The following is a 14412-nucleotide window of genomic DNA, read 5'->3' as shown; positions in this document are numbered from 1 at the left end:
TTGAGGCAGAGAAAGAACTCATGAGGCAGAGAAGCTCCACTCTGGAGCGTGACTTCGTGAGGCGGAGAAAGAGCTCCAGTCTGGAGCGTGTCTTCGTGAGGCAGAGATGAGTTGAGAAGACTTCGTGAGGCGGAGAGGGCGGAGAGACGAGACGAGAGAGAGACTTCGTGAAGCGGAGAGGGCGGAGAGACGAGACGAGAGTGAGAGATGGAGGCTGAGAGAAATCTTTCAGGTAACTTAGATTTAGGGAATTTGGTAGAAGAGACTAAAAAAAAAAATTTCATTTTGGCGCCTGAGGTTTATTCATATGGCGCCAAAATATGTTCCGTGTGTTTTTAATCCCACCAATAATAGCACTTCTAAATATACGCTATTCTTTAATGTAATATATACTAAAAATTGTTGTAGTGTAAATGTATGTCCTAAAAAATGTCTTTGGAGTTTTTAGGACTCTCATTGAGAGTCCTTAAAAAACACATTTTAGGACTCGCAATCAGTGTCCTAAAAATTAATGCGGGTCCTAAAAAACCTGAATCGAAATATAAGTGTATAACATGAGTGGTGACTTTTAAGGGCACACTTTGGATGTCCTAAAAGAGTATTAAGGGCACCCAAAGCGTGCCCTAAAAATGTTAAGTAAAAAGGATAAAACTATATATCATTTTTCGAATTGGGGCTATATTAAGGATCATTTTTCACATCAACACACAAAGAAGAAGAAAAAGAATGAGCTGCACGATTCTCTTTCTCTCTCTCTCTCTCCCGCCTGCGTCACTGTGATGCCCGATCGCCGCTCTGTCATTGTCCATCGTCGACACGCGCCGGACCAGGCGAAGCAGAAGGTCGTCGACCTTCGACCCCCGCGAGCCCAGCCCCACATGCGCCCTCCTGAGTCGCGTAGAGCCGTTCGAAGTCGTTGTGGTTCTAAGTTTCCCAAACAATTCCGAGTGTTTTTCGACCGCCTCGAGCCACCCCGACCCAAACGACCACCACCACTACATTCCTTGTGCATTGAGCGTCAAAACCCACTAAAGGATCAGACTCAACGACTATCGGAATCGGAAGTTGACGTTCGCCGGAATCCATGGAGGTTTGAGAAGTCCTAGTGCAATTTCGGCCATTCTAGGCTGTTCAAGAAGAACCACCACTACCACGACGCTCCCCGAGACTTGTGCTTTGAAGCCCAGTCATTGTCTTCTCGATCCACCACCGTGGAGTGGTGGCTCAACCTCCGATGTCGGCCATTCTTTTAGGGCTCACAATGCGAGTCCTAAAAAACCTCACTTTTTAAGGCTCTTAAATAGAGGACTCGCGGGGGGGCGTGCCCTAAAACGCCTTTTTTGTAGTAGTGGATCATACCCACGGATTGTCGGAACCTGCTGAGAACGTCGAGAGATGTAGTTGTACTTGTCGAGCTTGACGGAGATGGCTGCACTGAGAGTAGAGGAAAAAGGTGAGAAGGAGACACGATAAGTAGGTGAAGTGAGTGAAGAAGTAACAGCAGAAGCCGAAGTGGGAGCTGAAGATGAGGATGCCATGATCGCCTGGAATTCGATACCAAATGAAGAAACTCAAAAGAGAATAGAAATTCAAGAAATAATTGATATTGAATAAGCTCTCGTAAGAATCACAAGAGTAAACAATTGTATTTATAAGCAGAGAATTAACAACTCTGTAACAGATTACAACTAATCTTTGAAGAAAAGGGTTTGTTACAACTGCAATATAACAGACTCAACTAACTAACTAAAGGCACTGCTGCTACTACTAGAAGGTTTCTCAACATTCGGTAAGCTTATTTCTGTTTTTAATATTTTAAAATTTTAAATAAATTTTTTAAAATATAGAAAACAAAATTTTCATACTTTAAAAAAAAAAATTAAATAGTTTTTTCTCTTCTTATCAAAACATCTGCATTATTTTCTCTTCCATTTCCGATCAAATCTTCCAGCGTTGTCCCCAAAATTCAGATTGTTATTACCAAGCTGATCATCTGACAAATGCAAGCACATATCAGAAAATCAGATAAATGAGATCTCCAGCCATATCCTTTACATCTACCAATCTCGCCTACCTCACATGCACTACTGCAAAAAAGGGTTTTTAGCCCTAAAAAAGTTTTTAGGACTCGCGTGAGAGCCTTAAAAACTGAGATTTTTAAGGACTTGCGTTGCGAGTCCTAAAAAATTTTATTTTTAATTTTTAAAAAATTAAATGGTAGCCAAAGCTCCCGTCAAAGCTTCGACGATGATGGCGGCACCACCACCCTACGGTGGTGGTTCGGTTTGATCCTTTAGTGGGTTTTGAAGCCCAAAGCACAAGGAATGCAGTGGTTGTGTCATTTGGCTCGGGGTGGCTTGAGGTGGTCAAAAAATGGCCAAAACGTTTTGGAAACCCACATGGTCGCCGAACTTTGGAGGCTTCGTCGACTAGGCTAGAGGACGCATGAGGCCATGGGCTCGTGGGGTTGGGGGTTTCGGTGGCCGGGAAATGTCGTGGGCTAGCATGTGTAGATGGGGGGGTGGCCAGAGCGTCGCTGTTCGTGGCTGGGCAGTGGGCATGCGTGAGAGAGAGAGAGAGAGAGAAATGGGGGAAGAGAGCAAGGAAAGAGAGAGAGAGAGAGGGAATGGGTTGTTGTTTTTTTTCTTTGTGATTTAATATAAAATAAAATCATTATTCAAATTTTTAGGATACATATAAGTTTTTAGGGCTCGCTTTGCGTGTCCTAAAAGAAATTTTTTAAGAACTCTCAATGAGTGTCCTAAAAAGCCCATGAACTTTTGTTAAAAGAAATTTCAAACTTTTAGGACACACATAAGTTTTTAGGGCTCGTTTTGCGTGTCCTGAAATTCTTTAAGGACTCTCAATGAGTGTCTTAAAAATTCCAGGAACTTTTGTTAAAAAAAATTCAAACTTTTAGGACACGCATCAGTTTTTAGGGCTCGCGTTGTGAGTCCTAAAAGAAATTCTTTAAGGACTCTCAGTGAGTGTTCTTAAAAGATTAGGAGATGTTTTTAGGGCTCGCATCTAGGTGAGTGTTCTAAAAAAGTATCATAAAAGCATGTTTTTGTAGTAGTGATGATCTCTTCCTTCATCAACATTTTGATCTCCTACCTTGTTAAAGCTGCCATTGTCTTCATTAACAGTTTGCCGGAAATCGTCTTCGACAACCGTTTGCCAGAATTAATGGTAAATTGTTGAAAATATTGACATTTCTTTTCTTTTCTTATTTTCAAAGCAAAAAAAAAAAAAAAAGTTGCAAAACAAATTTTTTTATTTTTAAAAGCCAAAAAAACTAAAATAGAAAAGATATTTTTATTTCTTGTATTTTATAAAATAAAAAAATAATAAAGTAATCTTTTTTCTGCTCTTAAATTGTGATTTCTAAAAAGATTACTTTGCAAAAATTAGTGTCTTGTTTATTCAAGGCTTGTTTGGATTAGCTAGTTTGGGTCTTCATTTTTGCATGTATTTGCAAGCTACTCCTTGTCATTTTTTGTGTAAGCGAATTGGTCTCCAATTTTGAGTATGATTAAAACGTGTCTTTTGCACTAATTTCATCAAAATAAACTTACAATGAATTGAATTAAATAAGTTCGGTCTCCATAGATTATTAAAAAAAAAAAGGTTTGGTCTCCATCCTTTGTATGTGTTGTCAAATTGTTCCCAACCTTTTTTATTTTTAATATAATTTAATCTTTTGGTGTTAAAAAAATAAAAAATAAAAAATAAAATATTATCAACGTTTAAATTAAAAAATAATATAAATTTATTTTAGACTCATTCAAATATATATAATATAGAAAAAATTGATTAAGAATTAAAAAATAACATTTAAATTAACAAAAAAAATATTACAATTTTAAATTATTGTTTCAATAATTTAAATTTTAATAATTTTATGAGATCATATTTAATATATATATATATATATATATAAAAGATCTGTGATATAACACATAAAAAAATAATAAAAATTTAAATTATAAAATTATTTATAATTAATTGAAAATTTATATATTTTTTAACTTTTATGTAATATTTTTTATTTATTTAATAATTTTAACTTTTTAAGTATAAAATAAATTTATAATTCATTCTTTGTTTTCTTATTATATATTAATTATTTATTTTAATATTTTATTATTTTATTCTTAGCCATGAAAGTTTAAAATATATTAAACAAACAGAAAAGTTGAGGATGAATTTGTTAATCATTGAAAAGACGGGGGACTAAACCATATTTAATCTTATTTATTATATTTTTAATGGAGTTGGTTATAGAGATATGATTGTATCAAAATTAAAAGAGTGTTGCTATAAAGCATTGTAGGGTGTCCAAGACATTAGGACATGATATATCGTCATTAATGTTGTTGGTTAAAATTTTTTTGCCATATAAATATGTGTAATGTTTTTGTATAAAAAATATGTGCACATATCGTTACTCCTACTATTTTCTCTCTAATTTTTCTTTCATCACCTTACTTTCACTCAGACGTTCTTTCTCCTCAATTTGGTTCACATCATTTTCTCTCGATCATTGATATGTTCATCATTGTGGAATTAGTTTTACGATCCACGTGGACAGCATAGCATGGGAGCACTGCATCTTTTTATTTATTAACGTGAGTCTATTCACTTGGCAAATGTTTAAAAAGCCAATCACTTAAAACCACAGTCTCGGGATGAGATTCTACCGGGTTACAAGCATTTCTCTTTTCTCTCTCATAACCTTTTCTCATTCATTCTTCTTTTGTCACTTCCTTTCTTATCAATGTTAAATTTATTATAATTTGAAATAGCTAATTTTACTTTATTTTTGTAAAACCCTAATATTTAATATAGTACAAATATTTTCCACAAAAAATACATATTGTACAATTAGTTAATACAATATATATATAGGTAACACTATAACACATCTACTATTTTGACAACACGAGTGCATTCTTTTTTTATTTTTGGCACCTGGATAGATATAATCCAATTTTTTTTATATAAAAATATATATTGTAGTTATTTAGAACATCCCTCAAATTTTCAAGAAATTATGAATATTTTACGAAGATGAAAACATGGTTCAAACTGTCAAATTTTACACATGCACACAAAAAACATAGGCACGCCTGCAACAGTCAGTTTAAACCATGTTTTCGGTACCATAATTTATTCATAATTTCTTAAAAAAAATTTAAGATGTTGTAGATAGCTACAATGTACATAGTCATACAAAAAAAAATTGGGATTATATTTATCCAGGTGCCGAAAAAAAAGATGCACCGATGTTGTCAAAAAGTTGATGTGTTGTAGTCGCTCCCTATATATATGTATATATTGAGATAATATGAAAATTTAATTAATAGGATCAATCCAACAACATACATGACTGTAACGACCCAAATTTCCTAATAAGGCTTAGGGCCTTAATTAGGGGGCCAGGATGGAAAATCTTGGAATTATATGATTATGTGATATTTATGTGTATCATTATGTGAATATGTGATTTATATTATAATATGACTAGATATGCATGTTTAGGTGTATTAAATATGAATGTGAGCCCATTTATGTTCAATTGGGAAATTTTCATATTTTGGTCATTTTAGGTATATTTGACATATATGTGGTATGTGTGTGGTGTTTCATTATTATTTGGTTATGCTAGGGCTAATCAGCACAAGAAGATCCTAGGAAGGAAGCTAGTGGGAAAGTCACAACGAGATCCATACTTGACTTGGAGTGAGTCAAGGGGTATTTTGGGTATTTAGCATATTACTGGGATATTGGGTAATGAGAATAAATATTTGATGATAAATTGGGAGTTAGTGAGATCAGGGGTAAATTCTAGGAATTTTGACTATTTTACCCTCGGGGGAGTTTTTGGGACCCCGAGCATTAGGATTTTCGTGAGGTTACTTAAGCTTGAAGTAACCTGTTAGAAACATAAAAAGAATATTCAGTACATTTTCTCTCTCTCCCGTTCCATTTTTGACACCGTTAGTATTTTCAAAGGAAACTTGAGTTTTAGGACTCGGATTCAAGCGATGATCAATGCATAGAGATTCTAGGGAAGATTAGAAGCTTATTAACCGGAGGATTTAGCGAGAAACGACATAATCAGATGTAATTTAAGCTTTGATTTCTAAGTTTATTCTATGTTCTTGGAGTTCTTGAGTTTTACAAACTCAAGACTTGGATTATGAGTTCCTATGGGGATTTTGGGTATTTGTTGTTGTTTTAATGTTGCTAAGCTAGTGGGTGAACTGTTTGGGGGATTAAATTGTTGATTTGAGGGGCTAGAGACTTGTTGGGGTCAGATTTGGAGCTTTGAAGCTCGAAGAACATGAGTTGAGAAACCCAGAATTCTGGTTTGGGCGCTGTAGCGCTAGGTGCTCTGTTTGGGGGATGAAGTTCCGATTGTAGCGCTGTAACGCCCAATAGATAGCGTTGTAGAGCTACACGATCTTCAGAAATTGGGTTTTTGGTACATATTGGGGTTTTGACCCGAGGGCTCGGGGGATGATTTCACCACCCTATTTGGTGGGATTGGAGGTCCCAAGAGCGCAGGATTGGGTTTTGGAACTTGAACTCATTAAAACACCATTTATGGTTGTGACTAGGTTATCTCTAGGGGCTTGGAAACAAGATCGTGCTCGAGGGTTGTTCATTGGTAACCTGTGCTTGGACCAAATGTAAGAAAACTGCATCCACTATGTGATGCATGAGATACATGTGATTAGGGCATAACATGAATATTGATTATGGAATTGATTAGAGCTTGAGACTCTGTAAATGTGCATGATTGTAATTATGCTAGTGATTGTTGAGTAAGCATGTTGAATGCCCTACATTTGGATATTTGACATATAATATATGCCTAGTTGCATTGCTTACTTGTGAGTGGCACTAACCTATGACTCAGAATCGGCAATGGTGCTAGTATTGACTGTAAAGTTGTGACTCATTAGTCAAGTTCGACAGTAGTACTAAGCACTGGTCGTATGGAATTGACCTATGAGTCAAGAGCGGCATAAGCGTATTGAATGCAGAGCCGAAAAGATTAGATCTAATCGACATAAGCATCATCAACATAAGTATGAAATGCTTGATCGACCTTAAGTTTGATGAAAATAAAAGTGCTTGTCTAGTCTAAAGGCTAGTTACTTAGAGCCAGGGCCAAAGGGATAAGGTGACTGAAATGTCACATGACTTAGGGAGCAGATCGCCAGAGGTGGACTCATTAGCCATCTATTCAGGGAGCGAATCCCCAGAGATGGACTCATTAGCCATCTATTTAGGGAGCAGATCCCCAGAGATGGATTCATTAGCCATCTATTTAGGGAGCGGATCCCCAGAGATGGATGCATTAGCCATCTATTTAGGGAGCAGATCCCCAGAGGTGGACACATTAGCCATCTATTCATGTAGCGGATTCCCAGAGGTGGACACATTAGCCATCTATTTAGGGAGTGGATCCCCAGAGATGGATGCATAAGCCATCTATTTAGGGAGCGGATCCCCAGAGATGGACCCTTTAGCCATCTATTTAGGGAGCAGATCCCCAGAGGTGGACACATTAGCCATCTATTCAGGGAGCCGATTCCCAGATTGACTTGATAGTCATCTATACAGGGGGCAGGGCCCACAATCATTTATTTGGACTTGCTTGCATGCAAGAATAGGACTATTATTGCTAGGCATGCTATTATGATTCACTGACATGTTATTACCTGTTTATGAGCATATTGAGTTTGCTTCCTGAGTCTCGGCTCATGGGTGCTGTGTGGTGCAGGTAAAGGCAAAAGAAAGTTGGACCATCCTTGAGTTGGAGAGCTTAGGTGACGATGTGTACATATGCAGCTACTCGACCGCCACGGCTGATGGTTTAAAGAGGAACTAAGGTTAAACCTTATTTTTCCGCTTAGGTCGGCTGGTTGTAAATATTTTATTGTAATTATCCCTTAAAATATATTTTGGGATCCCAATGTATACAGTAAACGTTTTAGTGAAACATTGTATCTTTAACCAAAAATTTTAACCCTAAACCATTAATCACACTTAGTTACACGATTATGGCCAAATGACTCGGTTAGCGAGTTTAGCACTGTTTAAAATGCACAACGTAACAGTTCCTGGGTAGTAGGGCGTTACAATAACACGTCGAATTATTTACAAAACTAATAAAAATGACCAACTTAAGCATATCAAGTCATTTATAATGTTCATCGTTAAAGATATATCGACCCCAATAATAGCCAAATACCTAAATTCATTCAAAACACCATTATTGAAAATAAAACAAAGATCTACAAGTCCCACATGAACACCAACACTACATCCCATCGAATGATCACAAAATAGGGGATCAATAACTAAGTGATGAACAAACCCCCGATTCATATCTAAAAGAGATTTAACTAAAAGTTGTCCAAAATAAGCACACTAAGTTGCTCTACTAAGCTAGTAGAGGGAAACACTACCACAAAAGTTACAAGCCACACTGCTAAGATAGTAGGACGATGAGTGATAAACACCATTATTAAACAAAAACTAAACAAACTAACACTACAACAAAATACCCCTTTTGTGTCAGTCAAATGTGTCTGTCAACGTTTGTGTCCGTTGGGAACTGACACAAAATAAAGAGCATTTGCATCAATGAGTAGACTGACGCTATTAATGGAGCGTGTTTGTGGCAGTTTTCAACTGATGCAAATGAGCTCATTTGTGCCAGTTTTGCAGTGTCACAAATGAGCGCATTTGTGGCAGTTTTGCACTGTCACAAATGCTATTTTCTTTAATATTCAAAATAAATATGGGCGCCACACGTTATCTATCTCACAAGTTTTCCCCTTCTTTCTTTCTGTATTAGTCACACACAATCTCTCTATTTATTTGAACCCTAGCCACCTCTCTCCATTCTCCCACCCCTCTCAATTTAACCTTCTCTCTCTGTGTGCTTAGGAAGGTCGTCGGTGGTGCTAGGCGCGGGGGCTGGGCTCGGGTTATGAGGTGGGGGTGGAGGCTGGGGTCGCGCGAGGTTGGGGTCGGGGTTGTGAGGCTGGGGTCGCGGGGATGGGTGCGCACAGGGGCTGGGTACGCACAGAGGCTGGGGTCGCACGTGGCTGGGTGTACGGGAGGGGGGGTGGGGATGTGGGGTTGGGTGTGCGTGGGGGCTGGGGTCGCCGTGGGGTTTGGCTTGACAACTTTGTTAGCTAGTGGTTTTTCATTTTTTTTAATATATCATTTGCGTTAGTACCCAACTGTCACAAACGTGACATTTGTGGCAGTTGGGAGCTGACACAAATGACCATTTTTGTAGTATTGTAAAATTAAACCAACAAAACAAAAGAATACACACAAAAAAAACTAAAGGCAGTAACCAAACATATATAATATTGTATGAAATTAATACAATCAATCCAATGCAGTACAATAATTTAGAATCTTAGCTAAAAATATTTAAGCAAATTTGAAAGTTATACTTAAATATTTAAAATTTAAGTATTTAGCCGGAACTTTTTACAATAATTTTCTTTTTTCGATGTCTAATAAATTTGAGCTTATTATTAGATTCCACCTAAAATAACTATTTGTATCATTTTGATTTACTGAGTATTTAGCTGCCAAATCATAATCTACACCCAGTTGGAATTGATGCAAATTCAAATTTTGATGAACGGAATAGGGCATGTGGAAACAATACAATGAATACAATAATCCGGGATAGAAGTGATATAGGACTGTGATGCTTTTTTCTCAATAACAGATTTGGCTATGTAATGAGCGGCTATACTATTACTCAAAGGAAGAGTAAAACGGCAAAAAATATTATTAAGTTTATCTAGTACTTTAAAATGTTATTTTCTTATTTTAGTTATTGTAAAAAAAAGTTAATTTTTTAATAATATCTTTATAATTATTCTCTATTTTAGTTTTGCCCTATGTAAACAGTTTTTTCTGCTCGGCCGCATTAAATAAAATGTTTAAAATTGCATTCAAACATCTTTTTTAAAAACCCTAGTTCATCTGTAATGATTCACATAATTGAAAATTCATCTTGTGTATTTAAAAAAACCAACATGCATGTGATTTGATCTTTGAAGCGATTCTGTTGAACCTAATTTTCCTCGACAAATATCGAAGGAAAACACTACGAAATTTCATTCTAGAAGAAAAATGCTAGCTATGAGGTTTTAATGTTATATTTTCATGTAAGATTAAATAACTTCATAAAATGTGACTTGTCACAACTTGTAACATATTATTGAGTTACAAAATTGAACACATGTGTGTGCCCAAATATAACATATTTGGAGTTACAAAATCAGTTACAAATTTGTAACTCTAAAATATTACCCAATAATGTGTAGATTGAGGTTACACATTTGTATTTGAATTTCATAGAACTATTATGTAATATGGCTGTTGGAGACATGCTTTTAACTTCCATTAAGTGTATGGATGTTACAAAATCATATGGGAAATGAATTGGGACGTTTTGGAAAAACTGAATTTTTGGAGGCTGAAATTGCATGTGGCAGCGACCACTGATTATCCCTGGCCACGACCAGGGGGTTAGAGGCCAGTGGCAGCTGCCAGGGACGTTGACGCCAACTCCAACTTCTTTTTTCCACCTTGAACGGTTCTAATTCCATAAACATCCAATTAAACATTAGCAACAGCCATGAGGGTTGGTAGAATTTGAAATTTAAAAAGTGTCTCAAAACTCTATAAATAGGAGTCTATTGCTCACTTGTAAGACACACAATTTTCTATCCACAAAGTACTTTGCTAGAAAATACACCATAGATGCTTGTTAATTTCAGAGAGTTATTTCCTTGTGAAATCCCTTAGTGATTAGAGAATAGGAGAAAATAAACTTTTGGACAAAAGTTTTGAACCTTGTTCAAGTTGGTAATCCGCACTACTCTACACTTTAGTTGTGTGAGAGTTTGTGTTCTTATTATTGTTTTTTCTTTTCACTCTTTTGTTTTTCTTGTTCTTATCTTATTTGTATTACTAATGGTTTGAGTTGTATTATCCATTTCTATTTGTTTGTATTTTTTGCAATAGAATTGTAATACTAACAATTATTTATCTATCGTCCTGTCGATTGTAATATTTTGCACCTTTAATTTTACCATTTCCATATATGTTCTCTAACATTTAATTTATTAGAGAAGAGCTTTCGTTTTTCTTTTATTTCCTTTAACATCGATAATAATTTTTTTTTAAAAAAAAGTCATCAGTTTGTATGTGCAAACAAGTTCCATGGAAAAGGACAACAATGAACGAGTAAAAACTACCTTAATCGAAGTAGGCATTGACGGAAGTCAACCAATGCTTTGTATTTTCTAAATATTAGCAAAATAAATTTTGATTATAACACTTTATTATAATATAATTTTAAGTTTAATTCACAGATCGATGATTTTATTTTTATTATTTAAAGAAGAAAAAACTTATTACTCTTTTTACATCCTTTTTTTAATTAATTATCAATGCTAAAAAATTAATAAATTTAATCAGTCTTTTTAAATAAAATAAAAAATTGCAATTATGTTTATTATTTGTGAATTTATGTTAATAAATAATTATTACTATGATATCAATTTTGGTCAGTTTATATTGACAGTCAAGTTAAATGATTTACTAAACATTATTTTGACATATATTTCTCAAACTCACAACACTACTCAATATATAATTATCAAATGTTCGTTTGATTGTTGCATAAGCTACAAATTTTTTGTGCCACAAAGACATATGGGCTGGAAGAACATGGGAAATGATTACTTAAATGTGTGGCTTTTCTTTTATTATTATTTCTTCATTTTTTTTTCATCAGTCGAGAAGAAGAAGAAAAAACGAGTCCGTTGGAAAAGTTGTCTAGCAAACATCAATATCCGAGAACCCTAACTCGCGTTAATACATAATGATTAATCAATTGTTTTATTGGAATGTTTTTTTTTTTTATGTTCAAAGTAGAACTTTTTCTATACAAAGAAAAAATGTTCAAAGTAGAATATTTGTTGTAGCATATATTATTCACATTTTGAGGAGTTGAAAAATATACACAATTTAATTATTAACTTACTAGAAATTATTAATTGAGAGAAGAAAAAAGAAAAGAAGAAAGTGTTGAATATCTATGTTATATATCGTGAAAATTGGTGAAAGGTCGAAGTTGACTGAGAGTCTTCCACCTTAATCTGGTATGTTACCGTGTGTCAAAAGATATAATAAAGAGTTGAGACTCGAAAGTCTTCCACCTCAGTACTTTTTCTGCTGTATTCTAGTGATAACTTCTTTGTTTTTGGAATAATAATCAGTCAAATAATAAATAAGTGGTAGGAAAAAATCTTATATATATATATAATATATTGACATTTTTTGTTTTAGGTGTAAAATTCTTAGCAAGCTTATTTCGCCGCGTCGCAAGGGGCATATCAGATGATAGATACATACCGAAATTGGTGGTTGGACTTGGTGGTGCTCAATGTTGACGGAGGAATTAGGGTGTATCAACAGATAATTGTAATGCGGTGATTAGTTATTTCACACAGACATTCTAACGTAATTTTTTTTGTTACTAATCTGATATTTAGTTTACAATTATCTTATATATTTAGAAAAATCCTTTACAATAATATTATATAAAATCAGTCGTCTAATGAACGACTAAATATATAGAGTAAAAATAAGAATATCTTTTTTATATATGAAGTCGACGAAACACTATTTATTTCCAATATAACTTTCAAAACCCCTTTTTACTCTATTTTGGAGTAAAAATAATCTAAAATCCTTTACAATAATATTATATAAAAGGAAAATTTGAGTTTTTATGCTTAATGAGGTGTACTAAATCAAAAAAATACTAGGCCTTCGAACCATTTAAAAAAATGTAAAATCTTTTGACAATACCCAAAATACTCCTCCATTAATTTTTCTATTTACTTCATCTTCTCTCTTCCCTTTTCTCCCTCAACACATTCCTTTCAACTCTTTCTAGAAAAAAATTCATGGGCAAGGTGAAATATAAGAGAACTCAATGTAGTAGTAAGTATTCTTTACCTAGGACACTAAAATATTGCATTTCGAACAGATCTGGGCATGATTTTTGAGTTTTTTTTGTGATTTTTTTTTTCAGATCTGAAATTTTAAAATATGTAGAAAATCGACGTACGTGGTTCGATAGTAGTTCGATGGTGCTCGATGCCAGCTTAATGGGGCCTTCAAAATCAAGATTTTCATGAAAAAATCGATGTTGCTCGATGGTGGTTCGATGGTGTTCGATGCGATTATTGCAAGATACATAATTTTTCACTCGGGTGTCCGTTTGGAGTGATTTTTTTATTTTGGGTATTTTTTCAAGATCTACACGTTTGAGATGTGTATATACACATTTTGGAAATATAAATCTTGAAAAAAAAATGAAAATGCAAAACATACCTCATGTTCAAGATATGTTTTGGTATGTTTTCAAGTTCTAAACTTTGAAAATGTGTATGTGAACTTCTAAAATGTGTAGATCTAAAAAAATACCCAAAATAAAAAAAAAATCACCCCAAATAGACACCTGAGTGAAAAATTATGTCTCTTACAAGAATTGCATTGAACCACCATCGAGCAACCATCGAACTACCATCAAGCAATGTCGATTTTTTCATGAAAATATTGATTTTGAAGGCCCCACCCAGGTAGCATCGAACACCATCGAGCAACCATCGAGTTGGGCATGATTTTTGAGTTATTTTTCAGATTTGAAACTCTGAAATATGTAGAAGATTGACTTTGCTCGATTGTTGCTCGATGGTGCTCGATACCAGTTCGATGGGGCCTTCAAAATCAATATTTTCATGAAAAAATCGACATTGCTCGATGGTGGTTCGATGGTTGCTCGATGGCGGTTCGATGCAATTCTTGTAAGATATATTTTTTTTAACTCGGGTGTCCGTTTGTGATGATTTTTTTATTTTTGGTATGTTTTTGAGATCTACACGTTTTAGATGTTCACATACACATTTTCAAAGTTTAGAACTTGAAAACATATCTTGAACATGAGGTATGTTTTGCATTTTTCATTTTTTTTTCAAGATTTACATTTCCCAAATGTGTATATACACATCTCAAACGTGTAGATCTTGAAAAAATATCCAAAATAAAAAAAAATCACCTCAAACGGACACTCGAGTGAAAAATTATGTATCTTGCAAGAATTGCATCGAACCACCATCGAACCTCCATCAAACCACCATCGAGCAACATCGATTTTTTCATGACAATCTTGATTTTGAAGGCCCCATTGAGCTGGCATCGAGCATCATCGAACTACGTCGATTTTCTACAGATTTCAAAATTTCATATATGAAAAAAACTGCAATAAAAACAAAAAAATCATGC

Source organism: Humulus lupulus, chromosome 1 (assembly GCF_963169125.1).
Source record: "Humulus lupulus chromosome 1, drHumLupu1.1, whole genome shotgun sequence".
Lineage (NCBI taxonomy): Eukaryota > Viridiplantae > Streptophyta > Magnoliopsida > Rosales > Cannabaceae > Humulus > Humulus lupulus.
This window is presented reverse-complemented; position numbering follows the sequence as displayed.